This window comes from Callospermophilus lateralis, chromosome 5 (genome assembly GCF_048772815.1).
Source record: "Callospermophilus lateralis isolate mCalLat2 chromosome 5, mCalLat2.hap1, whole genome shotgun sequence".
NCBI lineage: Eukaryota > Metazoa > Chordata > Mammalia > Rodentia > Sciuridae > Callospermophilus > Callospermophilus lateralis.
The window spans coordinates 55,610,759-55,618,786 of NC_135309.1; the positions used below are offsets into that span (position 1 = coordinate 55,610,759).

The 8,028-nt window shown below is 35.7% G+C and overlaps 1 pseudogene; it reads left to right on the forward strand.

The window, feature by feature from the left end:
* The first annotated feature begins 6,416 nt into the window (after window positions 1–6,416).
* On the forward strand, window positions 6,417–7,391 carry LOC143399177 (serine/threonine-protein kinase 24 pseudogene; annotated as a pseudogene).
* Window positions 7,392–8,028: the final 637 nt, after the last annotated feature.

Here is an 8,028-nt window from a genome sequence, read left to right on the forward strand (position 1 = left end):
AAATCAGTGGGATTTCAAGAGAATGAGAAAACAAGACACAGACTTAAAGAAAATGTTTTCTCCAAAATGCCTGAATAAAAGTTTTTGGATAGTTTTTGGGTAGAATCCAAAATATATGAAGAATTCTTAAAATGCAACAGTAAGTAAATGGACAAATGCTAGGAATGTGTCTCAGTGGTGGATCATGTGCCTTGTATGTGTAAGGCCCAGGGTTCAATCTCCAACATAAAAAAAAAAAGAGAGAGAAGGAAGGAGAGAATAAAATGGAGAAAAGACCTGAACAGACATCTGAACACTGCAAATTAAAACAATGATGAAAGACTACTATATACTCATTAAAATGGCCAAAATTCATAACACTGGAAATACCAAATGCTACCAAGGATTTGCAGCAATAAGAACCTTCATTCATTCCTGGTGTGACTGCAGAATGGTTCGGCCATTTTGGAAGATATTCTGGCAGTTTCTTACAAAACTAAGCATACGTGAAAACTAAATGTATGACCCAAAAACTGCACTCCTTAATATTACCCAAAGTTGTTGAAAATTTATGTCCAAAGAGAGACCTGTACATAGATGTTAATTGCAGCTTTGCTCATAATTGCCAAAACTTGGAATTAGCCAGGATGACTTTCAGTAGGTGAATGACAAATAAACTTATACATGCAGATAATGGAATATTATGCAGTTCTAAAGAGAAATGAGGTATCAGGCCATGATAAGACATGGTGGAAACTTAAATGCAAACTTCTGAAAGAATGCAAGAAAGCAATTTAATATTATAGCCTGTGCTATCCCAAATATATGACATTCTTAAAAAGGCAAAACCATAGAGATAGTAAAAGGATTAGTGGCTTCCAGATGTTAAAAAGTAAGGAGGGCTATAGGAGCAGAGCACAGAGAATTTATGGGGGCAGAGAAATTATGCTGCATGATATTGTAATGATGGATACAAGTTATATATTTGTCCAAACCTGAGGTAAATTATTGACTCTGGATAATGATATATCAATGTAACTTTATTGATGATAACAAAAGTACCACCCTCATGAAGGATGTCAATAGTGGGGGAGTTTTTTAATATGTAGGGTCAGGGGATAGATGGGAGCACTTTTACTTGCAGCTAAAGTTAACTGTGAATCTAAAGCTACTATAAAAACCCAAGTATATTAATTTTAACAAAAAATCAATGAGTTCTTAAAATCCTTGTTGGCCAGGTAACAACCAGTATAGTGGTCCTCACCTGTGGGAGCAAAAAAATGGTCACTGCTCCTCATATTATCAGCCTTTCAATTAAGTTATACACAAGGCTGAGACTTCTCATCCTAACTGTAAAATATCTTCAAAAATATTTTACCATGAATCAGCATTGACTCAAAAATTATTATAGGTGTGGAATAGCACAGAAATAGAACAATGAGGTACATATTTAATGTTTGTGCAGTGGATAATTGCCATGGGAGTAATGATCACACTCTATATTTTCCTGAGAATACATGCCTAGGGAAGGATTGTCACAAGAGCATATAGCAAGTGTGCTACATTTTATTCCTGATATAAGAAAATACAAAAGGACTAACATATGGTAAGTAATGTATACATTATAAATAAGTAAAATTAACAAATCCCTGAGACTAGATCCATGAAATTGTATGCAGTAAAAATACAAAATCAAATCTAGTCAAGTAGGAAACACTGACAAAAACTCAGGCCTCTTTAACATGCCTTAGAATTGTGCTGTCAATGCTGAAGGTATTAAAAGTTATTAGAACAGAAGTCTAATAGCCCTTTCAATAAATCTGAAATAAAAATCTTAGGTGATTACAAAGCAGCATAATAGTTTGATAGGCAGTTCTTTTAAAAAAATGATGATGAATACTGTATTAAAAGTGTCTTCAAGTCAAAGAAATATGATCATACCCATTTATACACTTAATTCATACATTTGTTGAAGGTCAAACTTCCCTGATCGTTGAGAACAATTGACAAGTGAAATAAGTGGTGAGAATGTTCTCTTGACACAGTGAAGGTCAATGTCGAATAGGCATACCTGGTGCGTGGTTGCTGGAAGTAAATGTGGTCACTGAAGACAGACTAATTAGAAAGCCAAGAGATGAAGGACACTTTGTGTACCTGATCAGGTAAAGCAGAACCAGCAAAACTTCTCTATTGTTTTAATAAAACTCAAATTTTTGAATCAATGGTGATTCATGGTGAAAATTTTTTTGAAGATATTTTACAGTTAGGATCAGTTAAAAGAGTCTAAAAATCTTATTTGGGAAGCATGGATTTTTTAAAACCCAGTTGACAATTACAGGACACCCTGGTCTAGGGTGAGTAGGCCAAGCACCTTCACTACTTCAATAGCCTCCTGACTCCTCTACCTACATCCACTTTTGTTCTTTAAAATCTATTCTCCAGGCTTTTCTAAATGCAAATGTATACTCACTAAAGGTTTGAATATCTGCATAATTACCTGGTATTCTTAAGAAAAATTCAAAACTCTGCACAGCCTGGTCCTGACTAACTCTCCAGCCTCATCTCATCATCTGATGGCCTTCCTGGCTCCTGACACTCAAGTTCTTTCAGTTTCTTATTTGAGCCCTGTTCCTGTTTATTGATGGTTTCTTTGTCCCATATTTGCTCACATTTTCACTTCATTTGGTAAGCTCCTGTTCATCCTTCAGCTGCCAACTCAGGTGCCATTTCCACAGGGAAGATTTCCCATCCTCCCTGCCTGGATCAAGTTCACCATCATACACCCTTATAGTTCCCTGTCACTCTCCCTTCTTTCAATTAACATAGTTAAAGCTTTTCACTTATTTGTGTGATCATTTGGTCAATGTTGCATCTGCTCCCTACCCCCAATAATCATAATAAGCTGCAAGCCCCAAGAACAAAGGGACCATCTTTCTTCTCATTTGTAACCTTCAGTACTATTCCAGTATGAAGTGGGTACTTACTAAATACTGAATGAACTAATGTTAAGTAAAGACACTTCCATATTTCTTCTTCATTTTCAGTAACCACTTTTCATAAATCCTGGAAGCTGGCAGCACTAATCAAATATAATAGTTAATAATAATGTTATAAAAGTTGGTAAACGTCTTCAGAAAGGTAATGTTTGCAATTACCTAAAGACAACTAAGTTTGAAAGAGGACAAAGACAGATGAAAGATGATATTTACAATCCTACCAACCAAAAATGCAATTCTTATCTTTTTGAAATTATTTGTCATTGACTTACTTCTTCAAATGAAAAGCTATCCAATATCCAGATGAAATAGATAATTTCTAGCAAATTTCCACTTATAGGGATTCAACAGAATATGTTTTATCTTAGTCCATGTTATACATAAGGAGGGAATTCATTGGGCTGGAATTCTTCTGTGATTGTGAGAATTTTTTTAAATTCCAACTGTAACTGTGTGAATGCAGAACTACTTTAATCTCAGTATAAAAAAACAGTGAACTTGGGGCTGCAGGGGTGGCTCAGTGGTGGCACACTTGTCTAACATGTGTGGGGCACTGGGTTCAATTCTCAGCCCTGCATATGAATAAATAAATAAATTTTCATCAACAAATATATATATATAAAACAGTGAACTGTACCCATTTCATACTTGTTAGACATTATTAACACAAGCTGATGCTGACAATTAGAAAAGAAGTATGTTAACTGGGTGTTAGAGGTTCTGCTTTTGACATTAGAACTGTCTGGGTATTCTGGGAGACTCTTGAATTGCAAAAAAAACCTAATATCTGATTTGAGATACCACTTCTTTCCAAAGATACCTCTCCTTCAAAAAGGAAACATTAAATGAAATAGTCCCAGTGCCAGAGCCAAAACAATACACAGCAGGAAAAGATAAGCATACTTAGTACCATCTGAAAAATTAATCTTGAAAAAGCGATCTTGATTTTAGCAAGGAGGTAGGCAAGGGGATGTAGGGTGGCACCGTTAAGGGTGCTTGATAAGGTACCAAGGTTGATGACTATCCCTAGCTACTGAGAGAGGCAAAAAAAAAAAAAAAAAAAAAAAAAAAAAATCTTGAGAAAAGCTTTCTCAGTCACCAAATTGGAAAAAAGGGACCCCTACTAAATAAAATTGAGTCATGAGCTCTCAATTCAAGATTCTAACCAAAGAAAGCAATTCACTATGACTGAGAGACAGTGACAAAACCAAAAATGTTAGGTTTTTTTTCTCAAGTAATGCAGTGGTTAAAATAAGAAGGATAGAATAAAGAACTACCACCAAGGTAATAATTTGATAAATTAAGGATATATACCACAAATAGATATTAGGAACAATTCAAACAAATTCAAAAATGAAATAAATTTAGACTTTAGAAATAAAAAATTTAGAATTGTTGAATTTTTAAAAAAAAACTCAAACTACAAAGAGCAGATTATACATTGTAAGAGAGAAAAATAATTAACCATAATGGATATATGAAAAAAAAACATTATTTATATAACAAAAAGAGATGAGATGGAATAATACAAAATAAATATTAAATGAAATGAAAGAGAAAATGAGAAGGTCTATCATACATCTAATTAGAAATCCCAAAAGAAGAGGATAAAGAAAATGCAGAAAAGGAAACAAAATGAGATCCAATAGGTTATCTTCAACGGCATGACAATCAGAATTTTAGCAGACCTCTCAACACTAATCCAAGAAAGAAATGTACACCCACAAGAACTCTCTACATACAGATGAGGGTAAAATAAAGATTTGTTTTTATAAATGAGAATATATAAATTTGTTTTTATAAATGAGATGTAGATTCCCATCAAGGAACCAGCAGAAAGAATTTCTTAAAAAAAATACACTTCATGATGGAGAATGATCTCAGAATAATCTTTTGAAATAAAAGAAATAATTTTTTAAAAAAGCACTGAAATCAGGTGGCATACACCTGTAATCCCAGCTACTTGGGAAGCACAGGTGAGAGGATCAATTGAGCTCAGGAGTTGGAGGTCAGCCTGGGCAACACAGCAAGACCCCATCTCAAAAAAATAAATAAAAATGTAAACATATATATAGGCCAATACCATGCTGGTTTTTGTTAAGATAGCTCTATAGTATAATTTCAAGCCTGTTATTGTGATGCCTCCTGCTTTACTTTTCTTGCTAAGTATTGCCTTGGCTATTCTGGGCCTCTTATTTTTTCCAGATGAATTTCAAGACTGCTTTTTCTATCTCTATAAAGAATTCCATTGGAATTTTGATGGGAATTGCATTGAATCTGTATAATGCTTTTGGTAATATGGCCATGTTGACAATATTAATTCTGCCTATCCAAGAATACGGGAGGTCTTTCCATCTTCTAAGATCTTCAATTTCTTTCTTTAGGGTTCTGTAGTTTTCATTGTAGAGGTTCTTCACCTCTTTTTTTTTTTTAGATTGAATTCCCAAGTATTTACTTTTTTGAGACTATTGTGAATGGGATGGTTTTCCTAATTACTCTTTCAGTTGATTCATCATTGGAGTACAGGAACACAATTGATTTCTGTGTGCTAATTTTGTATCCTGTTACTTTGCTAAATTCATTTATGAGTTCTACAAGTTTTCTCATATTTAGAATCATGTCATAAGCAAACAGAGATAATTTGAGGTCTTCTTTTCCTATTCATATCTCTTTCATTTTTTTATTTTGCCTAATTGCTCTGGTTAGAGTTTTAAGTACTAAGTTGAATAGATGTATGTTCCCTCTATCCCCATGTTTTCTATAAGACACAAGATTCAATTCACAAGAAATATACTGCATTCTAAATTTATGTGTAATTAATAAAAAATCTCAACTATGTAAAGTAAAATTGATGAAACTTAGGGAAAAGCTGGCAAATCTACAAACAACCTCTCCTAATTACTGTTAATTTAAGTAGAAGAAATATCAGTGATGAATATAATTATGACCTAGTGAATACATACAGACCTTTATATGCATAATTAGAAAATACACATTCGGGGCTGGGGTTGTGGCTCAGTGGCAGAGCACTTAACTTGCACATGTGAGGCACTGGGTTCAATCTTCAGCACCACATAAAAATGAATAAACAAAATAAAGATATTGCATCCATCTATAACTAAAAAATATTTTTAAAAATTAAAAAAAGAAAATACACATTCTTCTCAAATAGACACCTAACATTTGCAAAAATAATTTCTTCATCATATCATAAAACAAGATCCAAAGAACTGATAACATTGTCTGACCACATACAACAGAAGTAAGGCCTAAGTCAATTATAAAAAAATAAAATGTTCTCTCTGCTTGCTGATTGCCAAATCTTGAGCTGCTTTCCTCCACCATGCCCTTCCCCATTCTGCCATGATGTTCTGCCTCACCTTGGATGCAGAAAAATGGAGTCAGTTGCTTATGGACTGAGACCTCTGAAACCATGCTAAATTGTGGATAATAGTGGAATATCTTGGTGGAGACTCCACATTGAATCTATTAGAACCTGGCCCTTCAGATGAAACTCAAATTGCTACCATATATATTAAGAGAAATTTTGAAAGGACTTGATAATCTGCATTCAGAGAAGAAAATCCATGAAGACATCAAACTGCCAATGTTCTGCTCTCAGCAAGGAGAGCTGAAGTTGGCTGACTTTGGAGTGGCAGGCCAGCTCACAGATACCCAGATACAGCGGACACCCTTGTGGGCATCCCCTTCTGGTTGGCGCCGAGGTCATTAAACAGCGTGCAACTCGAAGGCGGACATCTGGTCATAGGGTACAACAGTTAAAGAACTGGTGAAAGGGAGTCACTTCATTCTGAGCTGCAGAGCATGAATATTTTATTCCTCATTCCAAAGAACAAGCTCCAACTCTAGAAGGAAACTATAGCACACACCTCAAGGAGTTTGTGGAGGGCTGTTTGAACAAGGAGGCAAGCTTTAGATTCACTGCTAAGGAGCTGCTGAAGCACAAATTTATGATGCACGATGCAAAGTAAACATCCTACTTGATGGAGCTCATTGACAGGTACAAGAGGTGGAAGGCTGAGCAGAGCCAGGCCGACTCCAGCTCTGAGGACTCCAAAGCAGAAACAGACAGCCAGGCATCAGTAGGTAGTGACTCCGGGAACTGGATCTCAGCATTTTGAGAACAGAGCTCTTCAGCCAATGGATTTGGAAAGAAATAAAATGTAAGATATCCCAAGGAAGCCTTTCTCTCAGGGTTTATCAATAATTATCTCTCCTCTGCAGAGCTGAAGAAGAGCCCACATGCAGAGGGAACCTATGGTCCCTGGTGGTGCTGTGAGGGGCCATCTACCTGGCAGAAGAGGCCTATCCCAGGATCTCCATACCACGGTGGCCCAGCTTGTACAACAGCTGCACAGATGTTCTCTAAGTGGTGGAGGAACTTCGTCCCACTGAAATTTCTTTGGCATTTGGGGTTTTGTTTTTTCTCTTTTCTTCTTTATCCTCCTTTTGAACAGCCAAGGAGAGCCTTTTGCGACTGTGATGGGGGTGCCATGGTGGGCCATGGTGTCCAGGGCCACTTAGCCTTCACTATGCCATAGCCTAATAAAGTCTCTCACATGGGGTAGGGAGGGCCAGCTCCTTCAAACAATTGTTTTAGGTTTTTTTAATTGTTTTTAATTTTAACCATAGTGCACATATTCAAGGAAAATGTCTTTGAAAACAAAACCCCTGAAATGTATATTTGGGATTATGATAAGACACCTAAAGACGTGAAACCTCAGTTATTTTGCTTTAAGTCAATAATTTCCCTGGGGGGATGGAGAATCACTGGTGGATCTGTGTACAGGTTTGCATATAATGTCATTTTTACAGAAACCCTTGTGGCATGCATAAGGAATCACTGTGTACAAATCAGCCAAGTGCTTCTGTGGATAATGTCTGTGGAGTAAATATTTGACAGGCCATAAAAAAAAATAAATAAAACGTTTTGTAACATTTGTTTTAAAAACAGTTTATTAATTCCTCAAAAAGTTAAAGTTTACCTCATGATCCAGTAATTCTCTTGCTAGGTATATACCAAAAAAATTGA